The sequence below is a fragment of the Hyperolius riggenbachi genome, chromosome 3, assembly GCF_040937935.1.
Source record: "Hyperolius riggenbachi isolate aHypRig1 chromosome 3, aHypRig1.pri, whole genome shotgun sequence".
Classification (NCBI taxonomy): domain Eukaryota; kingdom Metazoa; phylum Chordata; class Amphibia; order Anura; family Hyperoliidae; genus Hyperolius; species Hyperolius riggenbachi.
The window spans coordinates 77,514,778-77,528,453 of NC_090648.1; the positions used below are offsets into that span (position 1 = coordinate 77,514,778).

Here is a 13,676-nt window from a genome sequence, read left to right on the forward strand (position 1 = left end):
CTGATGTCCAGACTCTACTCTCAGTGGTATCTCAGTGGGTGGGAAAGTGATCAAAAGTCTCCGCGATAGGCTTGTACGCTTATAGGGTGGACTTGCCCTAACCAAAAGGCTGTCCAAGCATGAGGACAGTGCCCCGTGTGAGGATTGAACTCACGACCTTCAGATTATGAGACTGACGCGCTACCTACTGCGCTAACGAGGCAGTGCTTTTGCCACTGTGCCGCACACGCGCCAGGTAAGTTGGCTCATGGTTTGCTGTCTAGACAGAGCTGATGCCCCCCTCTGGCTCTCGAGCTCCTTTTTCCCCCAGATGCATTCAGCTCTTACCGAACGCCTCCCATATGGTCTAGCGGTCAGGATTCCTGGTTTTCACCCAGGCGGCCCGGGTTCGACTCCCGGTATGGGAACGTCCTGCCTTTTGGCTAAGGTGCGCTCATCAGAATCAAGCTTCCCAGGTGAGCGTACCGGAGCCCAACAAAAGCCTTCTCCTTGGGGGCCTATTAGTGCAGGGGAAGAACGGCTGTTGGCCAGAAAAAGGTCCTCCCTCTGTAATACTGGCTGTTTTCTCTTCGCCCCATCTACAAAAGTTCTCGGCGGGTGACAAGAAAGGCAATGTCCAAAGTCAGATTTTCAGTTGCTCCAAGCCCCTTTTGCAACTCTGCTGCTGATAGCGCTGATGTCCAGACTCTACTCTCAGTGGTATCTCAGTGGGTGGGAAAGTGATCAAAAGTCTCCGCGATAGGCTTGTACGCTTATAGGGTGGACTTGCCCTAACCAAAAGGCTGTCCAAGCATGAGGACAGTGCCCCGTGTGAGGATTGAACTCACGACCTTCAGATTATGAGACTGACGCGCTACCTACTGCGCTAACGAGGCAGTGCTTTTGCCACTGTGCCGCACACACGCCAGGTAAGTTGGCTCATGGTTTGCTGTCTAGACAGAGCTGATGCCCCCCTCTGGCTCTCGAGCTCCTTTTTCCCCCAGATGCATTCAGCTCTTACCGAACGCCTCCCATATGGTCTAGCGGTCAGGATTCCTGGTTTTCACCCAGGCGGCCCGGGTTCGACTCCCGGTATGGGAACGTCCTGCCTTTTGGCTAAGGTGCGCTCATCAGAATCAAGCTTCCCAGGTGAGCGTACCGGAGCCCAACAAAAGCCTTCTCCTTGAGGGCCTATTAGTGCAGGGGAAGAACGGCTGTTGGCCAGAAAAAGGTCCTCCCTCTGTAATACTGGCTGTTTTCTCTTCGCCCCATCTACAAAAGTTCTCAGCGGGTGACAAGAAAGGCAATGTCCAAAGTCAGATTTTCAGTTGCTCCAAGCCCCTTTTGCAACTCTGCTGCTGATAGCGCTGATGTCCAGACTCTACTCTCAGTGGTATCTCAGTGGGTGGGAAAGTGATCAAAAGTCTCCGCGATAGGCTTGTACGCTTATAGGGTGGACTTGCCCTAACCAAAAGGCTGTCCAAGCATGAGGACAGTGCCCCGTGTGAGGATTGAACTCACGACCTTCAGATTATGAGACTGACGCGCTACCTACTGCGCTAACGAGGCAGTGCTTTTGCCACGGTGCCGCACACGCGCCAGGTAAGTTGGCTCATGGTTTGCTGTCTAGACAGAGCTGATGCCTCCCTCTGGCTCTCGAGCTCCTTTTTCCCCCAGATGCATTCAGCTCTTACCGAACGCCTCCCATATGGTCTAGCGGTCAGGATTCCTGGTTTTCACCCAGGCGGCCCGGGTTCGACTCCCGGTATGGGAACGTCCTGCCTTTTGGCTAAGGTGCGCTCATCAGAATCAAGCTTCCCAGGTAAGCGTACCGGAGCCCAACAAAAGCCTTCTCCTTGGGGGCCTATTAGTGCAGGGGAAGAACGGCTGTTGGCCAGAAAAAGGTCCTCCCTCTGTAATACTGGCTGTTTTCTCTTCGCCCCATCTACAAAAGTTCTCGGCGGGTGACAAGAAAGGCAATGTCCAAAGTCAGATTTTCAGTTGCTCCAAGCCCCTTTTGCAACTCTGCTGCTGATAGCGCTGATGTCCAGACTCTACTCTCAGTGGTATCTCAGTGGGTGGGAAAGTGATCAAAAGTCTCCGCGATAGGCTTGTATGCTTATAGGGTGGACTTGCCCTAACCAAAAGGCTGTCCAAGCATGAGGACAGTGCCCCGTGTGAGGATTGAACTCACGACCTTCAGATTATGAGACTGACGCGCTACCTACTGCGCTAACGAGGCAGTGCTTTTGCCACTGTGCCGCACACGCGCCAGGTAAGTTGGCTCATGGTTTGCTGTCTAGACAGAGCTGATGCCCCCCTCTGGCTCTCGAGCTCCTTTTTCCCCCAGATGCATTCAGCTCTTACCGAACGCCTCCCATATGGTCTAGCGGTCAGGATTCCTGGTTTTCACCCAGGCGGCCCGGGTTCGACTCCCGGTATGGGAACGTCCTGCCTTTTGGCTAAGGTGCGCTCATCAGAATCAAGCATCCCAGGTGAGCGTACCGGAGCCCAACAAAAGCCTTCTCCTTGGGGGCCTAATAGTGCAGGGGAAGAACGGCTGTTGGCCAGAAAAAGGTCCTCCCTCTGTAATACTGGCTGTTTTCTCTTCGCCCCATCTACAAAAGTTCTCGGCGGGTGACAAGAAAGGCAATGTCCAAAGTCAGATTTTCAGTTGCTCCAAGCCCCTTTTGCAACTCTGCTGCTGATAGCGCTGATGTCCAGACTCTACTCTCAGTGGTATCTCAGTGGGTGGGAAAGTGATCAAAAGTCTCCGCGATAGGCTTGTACGCTTATAGGGTGGACTTGCCCTAACCAAAAGGCTGTCCAAGCATGAGGACAGTGCCCCATGTGAGGATTGAACTCACGACCTTCAGATTATGAGACTGACGCGTTACCTACTGCGCTAACGAGGCAGTGCTTTTGCCACTGTGCCGCACACGCGCCAGGTAAGTTGGCTCATGGTTTGCTGTCTAGACAGAGCTGATGCCCCCCTCTGGCTCTCGAGCTCCTTTTTCCCCCAGATGCATTCAGCTCTTACCGAACGCCTCCCATATGGTCTAGCGGTCAGGATTCCTGGTTTTCACCCAGGCGGCCCGGGTTTGACTCCCGGTATGGGAACGTCCTGCCTTTTGGCTAAGGTGCGCTCATCAGAATCAAGCTTCCCAGGTGAGCGTACCGGAGCCCAACAAAAGCCTTCTCCTTGGGGGCCTATTAGTGCAGGGGAAGAACGGCTGTTGGCCAGAAAAAGGTCCTCCCTCTGTAATACTGGCTGTTTTCTCTTCGCCCCATCTACAAAAGTTCTCGGCGGGTGACAAGAAAGGCAATGTCCAAAGTCAGATTTTCAGTTGCTCCAAGCCCCTTTTGCAACTCTGCTGCTGATAGCGCTGATGTCCAGACTCTACTCTCAGTGGTATCTCAGTGGGTGGGAAAGTGATCAAAAGTCTCCGCGATAGGCTTGTACGCTTATAGGGTGGACTTGCCCTAACCAAAAGGCTGTCCAAGCATGAGGACAGTGCCCCGTGTGAGGATTGAACTCACGACCTTCAGATTATGAGACTGACGCGCTACCTACTGCGCTAACGAGGCAGTGCTTTTGCCACTGTGCCGCACACGCGCCAGGTAAGTTGGCTCATGGTTTGCTGTCTAGACAGAGCTGATGCCCCCCCTCTGGCTCTCGAGCTCCTTTTTCCCCCAGATGCATTCAGCTCTTACCGAACGCCTCCCATATGGTCTAGCGGTCAGGATTCCTGGTTTTCACCCAGGCGGCCCGGGTTCGACTCCCGGTATGGGAACATCCTGCCTTTTGGCTAAGGTGCGCTCATCAGAATCAAGCTTCCCAGGTGAGCGTACCGGAGCCCAACAAAAGCCTTCTCCTTGGGGGCCTATTAGTGCAGGGGAAGAACGGCTGTTGGCCAGAAAAAGGTCCTCCCTCTGTAATACTGGCTGATTTCTCTTCGCCCCATCTACAAAAGTTCTCGGCGGGTGACAAGAAAGGCAATGTCCAAAGTCAGATTTTCAGTTGCTCCAAGCCCCTTTTGCAACTCTGCTGCTGATAGCGCTGATGTCCAGACTCTACTCTCAGTGGTATCTCAGTGGGTGGGAAAGTGATCAAAAGTCTCCGCGATAGGCTTGTACGCTTATAGGGTGGACTTGCCCTAACCAAAAGGCTGTCCAAGCATGAGGACAGTGCCCCGTGTGAGGATTGAACTCACGACCTTCAGATTATGAGACTGACGCGCTACCTACTGCGCTAACGAGGCAGTGCTTTTGCCACTGTGCCGCACACGCGCCAGGTAAGTTGGCTCATGGTTTGCTGTCTAGACAGAGCTGATGCCCCCCCTCTGGCTCTCGAGCTCCTTTTTCCCCCAGATGCATTCAGCTCTTACCGAACGCCTCCCATATGGTCTAGCGGTCAGGATTCCTGGTTTTCACCCAGGCGGCCCGGGTTCGACTCCCGGTATGGGAACATCCTGCCTTTTGGCTAAGGTGCGCTCATCAGAATCAAGCTTCCCAGGTGAGCGTACCGGAGCCCAACAAAAGCCTTCTCCTTGGGGGCCTATTAGTGCAGGGGAAGAACGGCTGTTGGCCAGAAAAAGGTCCTCCCTCTGTAATACTGGCTGATTTCTCTTCGCCCCATCTACAAAAGTTCTCGGCGGGTGACAAGAAAGGCAATGTCCAAAGTCAGATTTTCAGTTGCTCCAAGCCCCTTTTGCAACTCTGCTGCTGATAGCGCTGATGTCCAGACTCTACTCTCAGTGGTATCTCAGTGGGTGGGAAAGTGATCAAAAGTCTCCGCGATAGGCTTGTACGCTTATAGGGTGGACTTGCCCTAACCAAAAGGCTGTCCAAGCATGAGGACAGTGCTCCGTGTGAGGATTGAACTCACAACCTTCAGATTATGAGACTGACGCGCTACCTACTGCGCTAACGAGGCAGTGCTTTTGCCACGGTGCCGCACACGCGCCAGGTAAGTTGGCTCATGGTTTGCTGTCTAGACAGAGCTGATGCCCCCCTCTGGCTCTCGAGCTCCTTTTTCCCCCAGAAGCATTCAGCTCTTACCAAACGCCTCCCATATGGTCTAGCGGTCAGGATTCCTGGTTTTCACCCAGGCGGCCTGGTTTCAACTCCCGGTATGGGAACGTCCTGCCTTTTGGCTAAGGTGCGCTCATCAGAATCAAGCTTCCCAGGTGAGCGTACCGGAGCCCAACAAAAGCCTTCTCCTTGGGGGCCTATTAGTGCAGGGGAAGAACGGCTGTTGGCCAGAAAAAGGTCCTCCCTCTGTAATACTGGCTGTTTTCTTTTCGCCCCATCTACAAAAGTTCTCGGCGGGTGACAAGAAAGGCAATGTCCAAAGTCAGATTTTCAGTTGCTCCAAGCCCCTTTTGCAACTCTGCTGCTGATAGCGCTGATGTCCAGACTCTACTCTCAGTGGTATCTCAGTGGGTGGGAAAGTGATCAAAAGTCTCCGCGATAGGCTTGTACGCTTATAGGGTGGACTTGCCCTAACCAAAAGGCTGTCCAAGCATGAGGACAGTGCCCGTGTGAGGATTGAACTCACGACCTTCAGAGTATGAGACTGACGCGCTACCTACTACGCTAACGAGGCAGTGCTTTTGCCACTGTGCCGCACACGCGCCAGGTAAGTTGGCTCATGGTTTGCTGTCTAGACAGAGCTGATGCCCCCCTCTGGCTCTCGAGCTCCTTTTTCCCCCAGATGCATTCAGCTCTTACCGAACGCCTCCCATATGGTCTAGCGGTCAGGATTCCTGGTTTTCACTCAGGCGGCCCGAGTTCGACTCCCGGTATGGGAACGTCCTGCCTTTTGGCTAAGGTGCGCTCATCAGAATCAAGCTTCCCAGGTGAGCGTACCGGAGCCCAACAAAAGCCTTCTCCTTGGGGGCCCATTAGTGCAGGGGAAGAACGGCTGTTGGCCAGAAAAAGGTCCTCCCTCTGTAATACTGGCTGTTTTCTCTTCGCCCCATCTACAAAAGTTCTCGGCGGGTGACAAGAAAGGCAATGTCCAAAGTCAGATTTTCAGTTGCTCCAAGCCCCTTTTGCAACTCTGCTGCTGATAGCGCTGATGTCCAGACTCTACTCTCAGTGGTATCTCAGTGGGTGGGAAAGTGATCAAAAGTCTCCGCGATAGGCTTGTACGCTTATAGGGTGGACTTGCCCTAACCAAAAGGCTGTCCAAGCATGAGGACAGTGCCCCGTGTGAGGATTGAACTCACGACCTTCAGATTATGAGACTGACGCGCTACCTACTGCGCTAACGAGGCAGTGCTTTTGCCACTGTGCCGCACACGCGCCAGGTAAGTTGGCTCATGGTTTGCTGTCTAGACAGAGCTGATGCCCCCCTCTGGCTCTCGAGCTCCTTTTTCCCCCAGATGCATTCAGCTCTTACCGAACGCCTCCCATATGGTCTAGCGGTCAGGATTCCTGGTTTTCACCCAGGCGGCCCGGGTTCGACTCCCGGTATGGGAACGTCCTGCCTTTTGGCTAAGGTGCGCTCATCAGAATCAAGCTTCCCAGGTGAGCGTACCGGAGCCCAACAAAAGCCTTCTCCTTGGGGGCCTATTAGTGCAGGGGAAGAACGGCTGTTGGCCAGAAAAAGGTCCTCCCTCTGTAATACTGGCTGTTTTCTCTTCGCCCCATCTACAAAAGTTCTCGGCGGGTGACAAGAAAGGCAATGTCCAAAGTCAGATTTTCAGTTGCTCCAAGCCCCTTTTGCAACTCTGCTGCTGATAGCGCTGATGTCCAGACTCTACTCTCAGTGGTATCTCAGTGGGTGGGAAAGTGATCAAAAGTCTCCGCGATAGGCTTGTACGCTTATAGGGTGGACTTGCCCTAACCAAAAGGCTGTCCAAGCATGAGGACAGTGCCCCGTGTGAGGATTGAACTCACGACCTTCAGATTATGAGACTGACGCGCTACCTACTGCGCTAACGAGGCAGTGCTTTTGCCACTGTGCCGCACACACGCCAGGTAAGTTGGCTCATGGTTTGCTGTCTAGACAGAGCTGATGCCCCCCTCTGGCTCTCGAGCTCCTTTTTCCCCCAGATGCATTCAGCTCTTACCGAACGCCTCCCATATGGTCTAGCGGTCAGGATTCCTGGTTTTCACCCAGGCGGCCCGGGTTCGACTCCCGGTATGGGAACGTCCTGCCTTTTGGCTAAGGTGCGCTCATCAGAATCAAGCTTCCCAGGTGAGCGTACCGGAGCCCAACAAAAGCCTTCTCCTTGAGGGCCTATTAGTGCAGGGGAAGAACGGCTGTTGGCCAGAAAAAGGTCCTCCCTCTGTAATACTGGCTGTTTTATCTTCGCCCCATCTACAAAAGTTCTCAGCGGGTGACAAGAAAGGCAATGTCCAAAGTCAGATTTTCAGTTGCTCCAAGCCCCTTTTGCAACTCTGCTGCTGATAGCGCTGATGTCCAGACTCTACTCTCAGTGGTATCTCAGTGGGTGGGAAAGTGATCAAAAGTCTCCGCGATAGGCTTGTACGCTTATAGGGTGGACTTGCCCTAACCAAAAGGCTGTCCAAGCATGAGGACAGTGCCCCGTGTGAGGATTGAACTCACGACCTTCAGATTATGAGACTGACGCGCTACCTACTGCGCTAACGAGGCAGTGCTTTTGCCACGGTGCCGCACACGCGCCAGGTAAGTTGGCTCATGGTTTGCTGTCTAGACAGAGCTGATGCCTCCCTCTGGCTCTCGAGCTCCTTTTTCCCCCAGATGCATTCAGCTCTTACCGAACGCCTCCCATATGGTCTAGCGGTCAGGATTCCTGGTTTTCACCCAGGCGGCCCGGGTTCGACTCCCGGTATGGGAACGTCCTGCCTTTTGGCTAAGGTGCGCTCATCAGAATCAAGCTTCCCAGGTAAGCGTACCGGAGCCCAACAAAAGCCTTCTCCTTGGGGGCCTATTAGTGCAGGGGAAGAACGGCTGTTGGCCAGAAAAAGGTCCTCCCTCTGTAATACTGGCTGTTTTCTCTTCGCCCCATCTACAAAAGTTCTCGGCGGGTGACAAGAAAGGCAATGTCCAAAGTCAGATTTTCAGTTGCTCCAAGCCCCTTTTGCAACTCTGCTGCTGATAGCGCTGATGTCCAGACTCTACTCTCAGTGGTATCTCAGTGGGTGGGAAAGTGATCAAAAGTCTCCGCGATAGGCTTGTACGCTTATAGGGTGGACTTGCCCTAACCAAAAGGCTGTCCAAGCATGAGGACAGTGCCCCGTGTGAGGATTGAACTCACGACCTTCAGATTATGAGACTGACGCGCTACCTACTGCGCTAACGAGGCAGTGCTTTTGCCACTGTGCCGCACACGCGCCAGGTAAGTTGGCTCATGGTTTGCTGTCTAGACAGAGCTGATGCCCCCCTCTGGCTCTCGAGCTCCTTTTTCCCCCAGATGCATTCAGCTCTTACCGAACGCCTCCCATATGGTCTAGCGGTCAGGATTCCTGGTTTTCACCCAGGCGGCCCGGGTTCGACTCCCGGTATGGGAACGTCCTGCCTTTTGGCTAAGGTGCGCTCATCAGAATCAAGCATCCCAGGTGAGCGTACCGGAGCCCAACAAAAGCCTTCTCCTTGGGGGCCTAATAGTGCAGGGGAAGAACGGCTGTTGGCCAGAAAAAGGTCCTCCCTCTGTAATACTGGCTGTTTTCTCTTCGCCCCATCTACAAAAGTTCTCGGCGGGTGACAAGAAAGGCAATGTCCAAAGTCAGATTTTCAGTTGCTCCAAGCCCCTTTTGCAACTCTGCTGCTGATAGCGCTGATGTCCAGACTCTACTCTCAGTGGTATCTCAGTGGGTGGGAAAGTGATCAAAAGTCTCCGCGATAGGCTTGTACGCTTATAGGGTGGACTTGCCCTAACCAAAAGGCTGTCCAAGCATGAGGACAGTGCCCCATGTGAGGATTGAACTCACGACCTTCAGATTATGAGACTGACGCGTTACCTACTGCGCTAACGAGGCAGTGCTTTTGCCACTGTGCCGCACACGCGCCAGGTAAGTTGGCTCATGGTTTGCTGTCTAGACAGAGCTGATGCCCCCCTCTGGCTCTCGAGCTCCTTTTTCCCCCAGATGCATTCAGCTCTTACCGAACGCCTCCCATATGGTCTAGCGGTCAGGATTCCTGGTTTTCACCCAGGCGGCCCGGGTTTGACTCCCGGTATGGGAACGTCCTGCCTTTTGGCTAAGGTGCGCTCATCAGAATCAAGCTTCCCAGGTGAGCGTACCGGAGCCCAACAAAAGCCTTCTCCTTGGGGGCCTATTAGTGCAGGGGAAGAACGGCTGTTGGCCAGAAAAAGGTCCTCCCTCTGTAATACTGGCTGTTTTCTCTTCGCCCCATCTACAAAAGTTCTCGGCGGGTGACAAGAAAGGCAATGTCCAAAGTCAGATTTTCAGTTGCTCCAAGCCCCTTTTGCAACTCTGCTGCTGATAGCGCTGATGTCCAGACTCTACTCTCAGTGGTATCTCAGTGGGTGGGAAAGTGATCAAAAGTCTCCGCGATAGGCTTGTACGCTTATAGGGTGGACTTGCCCTAACCAAAAGGCTGTCCAAGCATGAGGACAGTGCCCCGTGTGAGGATTGAACTCACGACCTTCAGATTATGAGACTGACGCGCTACCTACTGCGCTAACGAGGCAGTGCTTTTGCCACTGTGCCGCACACGCGCCAGGTAAGTTGGCTCATGGTTTGCTGTCTAGACAGAGCTGATGCCCCCCCTCTGGCTCTCGAGCTCCTTTTTCCCCCAGATGCATTCAGCTCTTACCGAACGCCTCCCATATGGTCTAGCGGTCAGGATTCCTGGTTTTCACCCAGGCGGCCCGGGTTCGACTCCCGGTATGGGAACATCCTGCCTTTTGGCTAAGGTGCGCTCATCAGAATCAAGCTTCCCAGGTGAGCGTACCGGAGCCCAACAAAAGCCTTCTCCTTGGGGGCCTATTAGTGCAGGGGAAGAACGGCTGTTGGCCAGAAAAAGGTCCTCCCTCTGTAATACTGGCTGTTTTCTCTTCGCCCCATCTACAAAAGTTCTCGGCGGGTGACAAGAAAGGCAATGTCCAAAGTCAGATTTTCAGTTGCTCCAAGCCCCTTTTGCAACTCTGCTGCTGATAGCGCTGATGTCCAGACTCTACTCTCAGTGGTATCTCAGTGGGTGGGAAAGTGATCAAAAGTCTCCGCGATAGGCTTGTACGCTTATAGGGTGGACTTGCCCTAACCAAAAGGCTGTCCAAGCATGAGGACAGTGCTCCGTGTGAGGATTGAACTCACAACCTTCAGATTATGAGACTGACGCGCTACCTACTGCGCTAACGAGGCAGTGCTTTTGCCACGGTGCCGCACACGCGCCAGGTAAGTTGGCTCATGGTTTGCTGTCTAGACAGAGCTGATGCCCCCCTCTGGCTCTCGAGCTCCTTTTTCCCCCAGAAGCATTCAGCTCTTACCAAACGCCTCCCATATGGTCTAGCGGTCAGGATTCCTGGTTTTCACCCAGGCGGCCTGGTTTCAACTCCCGGTATGGGAACGTCCTGCCTTTTGGCTAAGGTGCGCTCATCAGAATCAAGCTTCCCAGGTGAGCGTACCGGAGCCCAACAAAAGCCTTCTCCTTGGGGGCCTATTAGTGCAGGGGAAGAACGGCTGTTGGCCAGAAAAAGGTCCTCCCTCTGTAATACTGGCTGTTTTCTTTTCGCCCCATCTACAAAAGTTCTCGGCGGGTGACAAGAAAGGCAATGTCCAAAGTCAGATTTTCAGTTGCTCCAAGCCCCTTTTGCAACTCTGCTGCTGATAGCGCTGATGTCCAGACTCTACTCTCAGTGGTATCTCAGTGGGTGGGAAAGTGATCAAAAGTCTCCGCGATAGGCTTGTACGCTTATAGGGTGGACTTGCCCTAACCAAAAGGCTGTCCAAGCATGAGGACAGTGCCCGTGTGAGGATTGAACTCACGACCTTCAGAGTATGAGACTGACGCGCTACCTACTGCGCTAACGAGGCAGTGCTTTTGCCACTGTGCCGCACACGCGCCAGGTAAGTTGGCTCATGGTTTGCTGTCTAGACAGAGCTGATGCCCCCCTCTGGCTCTCGAGCTCCTTTTTCCCCCAGATGCATTCAGCTCTTACCGAACGCCTCCCATATGGTCTAGCGGTCAGGATTCCTGGTTTTCACTCAGGCGGCCCGAGTTCGACTCCCGGTATGGGAACGTCCTGCCTTTTGGCTAAGGTGCGCTCATCAGAATCAAGCTTCCCAGGTGAGCGTACCGGAGCCCAACAAAAGCCTTCTCCTTGGGGGCCCATTAGTGCAGGGGAAGAACGGCTGTTGGCCAGAAAAAGGTCCTCCCTCTGTAATACTGGCTGTTTTCTCTTCGCCCCATCTACAAAAGTTCTCGGCGGGTGACAAGAAAGGCAATGTCCAAAGTCAGATTTTCAGTTGCTCCAAGCCCCTTTTGCAACTCTGCTGCTGATAGCGCTGATGTCCAGACTCTACTCTCAGTGGTATCTCAGTGGGTGGGAAAGTGATCAAAAGTCTCCGCGATAGGCTTGTACGCTTATAGGGTGGACTTGCCCTAACCAAAAGGCTGTCCAAGCATGAGGACAGTGCCCCGTGTGAGGATTGAACTCACAACCTTCAGATTATGAGACTGACGCGCTACCTACTGCGCTAACGAGGCAGTGCTTTTGCCACTGTGCCGCACACGCGCCAGGTAAGTTGGCTCATGGTTTGCTGTCTAGACAGAGCTGATGCCCCCCTCTGGCTCTCGAGCTCCTTTTTCCCCCAGATGCATTCAGCTCTTACCGAACGCCTCCCATATGGTCTAGCGGTCAGGATTCCTGGTTTTCACCCAGGCGGCCCGGGTTCGACTCCCGGTATGGGAACGTCTTGCCTTTTGGCTAAGGTGCGCTCATCAGAATCAAGCTTCCCAGGTGAGCGTACCGGAGCCCAACAAAAGCCTTCTCCTTGGGGGCCTATTAGTGCAGGGGAAGAACGGCTGTTGGCCAGAAAAAGGTCCTCCCTCTGTAATACTGGCTGTTTTCTCTTCGCCCCATCTACAAAAGTTCTCGGCGGGTGACAAGAAAGGCAATGTCCAAAGTCAGATTTTCAGTTGCTCCAAGCCCCTTTTGCAACTCTGCTGCTGATAGCGCTGATGTCCAGACTCTACTCTCAGTGGTATCTCAGTGGGTGGGAAAGTGATCAAAAGTCTCCGCGATAGGCTTGTACGCTTATAGGGTGGACTTGCCCTAACCAAAAGGCTGTCCAAGCATGAGGACAGTGCCCCGTGTGAGGATTGAACTCACGACCTTCAGATTATGAGACTGACGCGCTACCTACTGCGCTAACGAGGCAGTGCTTTTGCCACTGTGCCGCACACGCGCCAGGTAAGTTGGCTCATGGTTTGCTGTCTAGACAGAGCTGATGCCCCTCTCTGGCTCTCGAGCTCCTTTTTCCCCCAGATGCATTCAGCTCTTACCGAACGCCTCCCATATGGTCTAGCGGTCAGGATTCCTGGTTTTCACCCAGGCGGCCCGGGTTCGACTCCCGGTATGGGAACGTCCTGCCTTTTGGCTAAGGTGCGCTCATCAGAATCAAGCTTCCCAGGTGAGCGTACCGGAGCCCAACAAAAGCCTTCTCCTTGGGGGCCTAATAGTGCAGGGGAAGAACGGCTGTTGGCCAGAAAAAGGTCCTCCCTCTGTAATACTGGCTGTTTTCTCTTCGCCCCATCTACAAAAGTTCTCGGCGGGTGACAAGAAAGGCAATGTCCAAAGTCAGATTTTCAGTTGCTCCAAGCCCCTTTTGCAACTCTGCTGCTGATAGCGCTGATGTCCAGACTCTACTCTCAGTGGTATCTCAGTGGGTGGGAAAGTGATCAAAAGTCTCCGCGATAGGCTTGTACGCTTATAGGGTGGACTTGCCCTAACCAAAAGGCTGTCCAAGCATGAGGACAGTGCCCCATGTGAGGATTGAACTCACGACCTTCAGATTATGAGACTGACGCGTTACCTACTGCGCTAACGAGGCAGTGCTTTTGCCACTGTGCCGCACACGCGCCAGGTAAGTTGGCTCATGGTTTGCTGTCTAGACAGAGCTGATGCCCCCCTCTGGCTCTCGAGCTCCTTTTTCCCCCAGATGCATTCAGCTCTTACCGAACGCCTCCCATATGGTCTAGCGGTCAGGATTCCTGGTTTTCACCCAGGCGGCCCGGGTTTGACTCCCGGTATGGGAACGTCCTGCCTTTTGGCTAAGGTGCGCTCATCAGAATCAAGCTTCCCAGGTGAGCGTACCGGAGCCCAACAAAAGCCTTCTCCTTGGGGGCCTATTAGTGCAGGGGAAGAACGGCTGTTGGCCAGAAAAAGGTCCTCCCTCTGTAATACTGGCTGTTTTCTCTTCGCCCCATCTACAAAAGTTCTCGGCGGGTGACAAGAAAGGCAATGTCCAAAGTCAGATTTTCAGTTGCTCCAAGCCCCTTTTGCAACTCTGCTGCTGATAGCGCTGATGTCCAGACTCTACTCTCAGTGGTATCTCAGTGGGTGGGAAAGTGATCAAAAGTCTCCGCGATAGGCTTGTACGCTTATAGGGTGGACTTGCCCTAACCAAAAGGCTGTCCAAGCATGAGGACAGTGCCCCGTGTGAGGATTGAACTCACGACCTTCAGATTATGAGACTGACGCGCTACCTACTGCGCTAACGAGGCAGTGCTTTTGCCA

General features: G+C 53.6%; 41 non-coding genes across 41 annotated transcripts; 20 read left to right on the forward strand and 21 right to left on the reverse strand.

Moving 5' to 3' along the window:
* Positions 1-129: 129 nt before the first annotated feature.
* Positions 130-202, reverse strand: TRNAM-CAU (transfer RNA methionine (anticodon CAU)). Its single transcript has one exon. It is a non-coding gene; the product is annotated as a tRNA-Met (tRNA).
* A 133-nt stretch (positions 203-335) lies between these two features.
* Positions 336-407, forward strand: TRNAE-UUC (transfer RNA glutamic acid (anticodon UUC)). The gene has a single exon. It is a non-coding gene; the product is annotated as a tRNA-Glu (tRNA).
* Positions 408-802: 395 nt separating this feature from the next.
* Positions 803-875, reverse strand: TRNAM-CAU (transfer RNA methionine (anticodon CAU)). Its single transcript has one exon. It is a non-coding gene; the product is annotated as a tRNA-Met (tRNA).
* Positions 876-1,008: 133 nt separating this feature from the next.
* On the forward strand, positions 1,009-1,080 carry TRNAE-UUC (transfer RNA glutamic acid (anticodon UUC)). Its single transcript has one exon. It is a non-coding gene; the product is annotated as a tRNA-Glu (tRNA).
* Positions 1,081-1,475: 395 nt separating this feature from the next.
* TRNAM-CAU (transfer RNA methionine (anticodon CAU)) lies at positions 1,476-1,548 on the reverse strand. Its single transcript has one exon. It is a non-coding gene; the product is annotated as a tRNA-Met (tRNA).
* Positions 1,549-1,681: 133 nt separating this feature from the next.
* Positions 1,682-1,753, forward strand: TRNAE-UUC (transfer RNA glutamic acid (anticodon UUC)). Its single transcript has one exon. It is a non-coding gene; the product is annotated as a tRNA-Glu (tRNA).
* A 395-nt stretch (positions 1,754-2,148) lies between these two features.
* TRNAM-CAU (transfer RNA methionine (anticodon CAU)) lies at positions 2,149-2,221 on the reverse strand. The gene has a single exon. It is a non-coding gene; the product is annotated as a tRNA-Met (tRNA).
* A 133-nt stretch (positions 2,222-2,354) lies between these two features.
* TRNAE-UUC (transfer RNA glutamic acid (anticodon UUC)) lies at positions 2,355-2,426 on the forward strand. The gene has a single exon. It is a non-coding gene; the product is annotated as a tRNA-Glu (tRNA).
* A 395-nt stretch (positions 2,427-2,821) lies between these two features.
* Positions 2,822-2,894, reverse strand: TRNAM-CAU (transfer RNA methionine (anticodon CAU)). The gene has a single exon. It is a non-coding gene; the product is annotated as a tRNA-Met (tRNA).
* A 133-nt stretch (positions 2,895-3,027) lies between these two features.
* TRNAE-UUC (transfer RNA glutamic acid (anticodon UUC)) lies at positions 3,028-3,099 on the forward strand. Its single transcript has one exon. It is a non-coding gene; the product is annotated as a tRNA-Glu (tRNA).
* Positions 3,100-3,494: 395 nt separating this feature from the next.
* TRNAM-CAU (transfer RNA methionine (anticodon CAU)) lies at positions 3,495-3,567 on the reverse strand. Its single transcript has one exon. It is a non-coding gene; the product is annotated as a tRNA-Met (tRNA).
* Positions 3,568-3,701: 134 nt separating this feature from the next.
* On the forward strand, positions 3,702-3,773 carry TRNAE-UUC (transfer RNA glutamic acid (anticodon UUC)). Its single transcript has one exon. It is a non-coding gene; the product is annotated as a tRNA-Glu (tRNA).
* Positions 3,774-4,168: 395 nt separating this feature from the next.
* TRNAM-CAU (transfer RNA methionine (anticodon CAU)) lies at positions 4,169-4,241 on the reverse strand. The gene has a single exon. It is a non-coding gene; the product is annotated as a tRNA-Met (tRNA).
* Positions 4,242-4,375: 134 nt separating this feature from the next.
* Positions 4,376-4,447, forward strand: TRNAE-UUC (transfer RNA glutamic acid (anticodon UUC)). Its single transcript has one exon. It is a non-coding gene; the product is annotated as a tRNA-Glu (tRNA).
* Positions 4,448-4,842: 395 nt separating this feature from the next.
* TRNAM-CAU (transfer RNA methionine (anticodon CAU)) lies at positions 4,843-4,915 on the reverse strand. The gene has a single exon. It is a non-coding gene; the product is annotated as a tRNA-Met (tRNA).
* A 133-nt stretch (positions 4,916-5,048) lies between these two features.
* TRNAE-UUC (transfer RNA glutamic acid (anticodon UUC)) lies at positions 5,049-5,120 on the forward strand. Its single transcript has one exon. It is a non-coding gene; the product is annotated as a tRNA-Glu (tRNA).
* A 394-nt stretch (positions 5,121-5,514) lies between these two features.
* On the reverse strand, positions 5,515-5,588 carry TRNAM-CAU (transfer RNA methionine (anticodon CAU)). The gene has a single exon. It is a non-coding gene; the product is annotated as a tRNA-Met (tRNA).
* Positions 5,589-5,720: 132 nt separating this feature from the next.
* TRNAE-UUC (transfer RNA glutamic acid (anticodon UUC)) lies at positions 5,721-5,792 on the forward strand. The gene has a single exon. It is a non-coding gene; the product is annotated as a tRNA-Glu (tRNA).
* A 395-nt stretch (positions 5,793-6,187) lies between these two features.
* On the reverse strand, positions 6,188-6,260 carry TRNAM-CAU (transfer RNA methionine (anticodon CAU)). The gene has a single exon. It is a non-coding gene; the product is annotated as a tRNA-Met (tRNA).
* Positions 6,261-6,393: 133 nt separating this feature from the next.
* TRNAE-UUC (transfer RNA glutamic acid (anticodon UUC)) lies at positions 6,394-6,465 on the forward strand. The gene has a single exon. It is a non-coding gene; the product is annotated as a tRNA-Glu (tRNA).
* A 395-nt stretch (positions 6,466-6,860) lies between these two features.
* On the reverse strand, positions 6,861-6,933 carry TRNAM-CAU (transfer RNA methionine (anticodon CAU)). Its single transcript has one exon. It is a non-coding gene; the product is annotated as a tRNA-Met (tRNA).
* A 133-nt stretch (positions 6,934-7,066) lies between these two features.
* Positions 7,067-7,138, forward strand: TRNAE-UUC (transfer RNA glutamic acid (anticodon UUC)). Its single transcript has one exon. It is a non-coding gene; the product is annotated as a tRNA-Glu (tRNA).
* A 395-nt stretch (positions 7,139-7,533) lies between these two features.
* TRNAM-CAU (transfer RNA methionine (anticodon CAU)) lies at positions 7,534-7,606 on the reverse strand. The gene has a single exon. It is a non-coding gene; the product is annotated as a tRNA-Met (tRNA).
* Positions 7,607-7,739: 133 nt separating this feature from the next.
* On the forward strand, positions 7,740-7,811 carry TRNAE-UUC (transfer RNA glutamic acid (anticodon UUC)). The gene has a single exon. It is a non-coding gene; the product is annotated as a tRNA-Glu (tRNA).
* A 395-nt stretch (positions 7,812-8,206) lies between these two features.
* TRNAM-CAU (transfer RNA methionine (anticodon CAU)) lies at positions 8,207-8,279 on the reverse strand. The gene has a single exon. It is a non-coding gene; the product is annotated as a tRNA-Met (tRNA).
* A 133-nt stretch (positions 8,280-8,412) lies between these two features.
* TRNAE-UUC (transfer RNA glutamic acid (anticodon UUC)) lies at positions 8,413-8,484 on the forward strand. The gene has a single exon. It is a non-coding gene; the product is annotated as a tRNA-Glu (tRNA).
* A 395-nt stretch (positions 8,485-8,879) lies between these two features.
* Positions 8,880-8,952, reverse strand: TRNAM-CAU (transfer RNA methionine (anticodon CAU)). The gene has a single exon. It is a non-coding gene; the product is annotated as a tRNA-Met (tRNA).
* A 133-nt stretch (positions 8,953-9,085) lies between these two features.
* Positions 9,086-9,157, forward strand: TRNAE-UUC (transfer RNA glutamic acid (anticodon UUC)). The gene has a single exon. It is a non-coding gene; the product is annotated as a tRNA-Glu (tRNA).
* A 395-nt stretch (positions 9,158-9,552) lies between these two features.
* On the reverse strand, positions 9,553-9,625 carry TRNAM-CAU (transfer RNA methionine (anticodon CAU)). Its single transcript has one exon. It is a non-coding gene; the product is annotated as a tRNA-Met (tRNA).
* Positions 9,626-9,759: 134 nt separating this feature from the next.
* Positions 9,760-9,831, forward strand: TRNAE-UUC (transfer RNA glutamic acid (anticodon UUC)). The gene has a single exon. It is a non-coding gene; the product is annotated as a tRNA-Glu (tRNA).
* A 395-nt stretch (positions 9,832-10,226) lies between these two features.
* TRNAM-CAU (transfer RNA methionine (anticodon CAU)) lies at positions 10,227-10,299 on the reverse strand. The gene has a single exon. It is a non-coding gene; the product is annotated as a tRNA-Met (tRNA).
* Positions 10,300-10,432: 133 nt separating this feature from the next.
* TRNAE-UUC (transfer RNA glutamic acid (anticodon UUC)) lies at positions 10,433-10,504 on the forward strand. Its single transcript has one exon. It is a non-coding gene; the product is annotated as a tRNA-Glu (tRNA).
* A 394-nt stretch (positions 10,505-10,898) lies between these two features.
* Positions 10,899-10,972, reverse strand: TRNAM-CAU (transfer RNA methionine (anticodon CAU)). Its single transcript has one exon. It is a non-coding gene; the product is annotated as a tRNA-Met (tRNA).
* A 132-nt stretch (positions 10,973-11,104) lies between these two features.
* On the forward strand, positions 11,105-11,176 carry TRNAE-UUC (transfer RNA glutamic acid (anticodon UUC)). Its single transcript has one exon. It is a non-coding gene; the product is annotated as a tRNA-Glu (tRNA).
* Positions 11,177-11,571: 395 nt separating this feature from the next.
* On the reverse strand, positions 11,572-11,644 carry TRNAM-CAU (transfer RNA methionine (anticodon CAU)). The gene has a single exon. It is a non-coding gene; the product is annotated as a tRNA-Met (tRNA).
* Positions 11,645-11,777: 133 nt separating this feature from the next.
* On the forward strand, positions 11,778-11,849 carry TRNAE-UUC (transfer RNA glutamic acid (anticodon UUC)). The gene has a single exon. It is a non-coding gene; the product is annotated as a tRNA-Glu (tRNA).
* A 395-nt stretch (positions 11,850-12,244) lies between these two features.
* On the reverse strand, positions 12,245-12,317 carry TRNAM-CAU (transfer RNA methionine (anticodon CAU)). The gene has a single exon. It is a non-coding gene; the product is annotated as a tRNA-Met (tRNA).
* Positions 12,318-12,450: 133 nt separating this feature from the next.
* TRNAE-UUC (transfer RNA glutamic acid (anticodon UUC)) lies at positions 12,451-12,522 on the forward strand. Its single transcript has one exon. It is a non-coding gene; the product is annotated as a tRNA-Glu (tRNA).
* A 395-nt stretch (positions 12,523-12,917) lies between these two features.
* On the reverse strand, positions 12,918-12,990 carry TRNAM-CAU (transfer RNA methionine (anticodon CAU)). Its single transcript has one exon. It is a non-coding gene; the product is annotated as a tRNA-Met (tRNA).
* A 133-nt stretch (positions 12,991-13,123) lies between these two features.
* Positions 13,124-13,195, forward strand: TRNAE-UUC (transfer RNA glutamic acid (anticodon UUC)). The gene has a single exon. It is a non-coding gene; the product is annotated as a tRNA-Glu (tRNA).
* A 395-nt stretch (positions 13,196-13,590) lies between these two features.
* TRNAM-CAU (transfer RNA methionine (anticodon CAU)) lies at positions 13,591-13,663 on the reverse strand. Its single transcript has one exon. It is a non-coding gene; the product is annotated as a tRNA-Met (tRNA).
* Between the last annotated feature and the right edge of the window lie 13 nt (positions 13,664-13,676).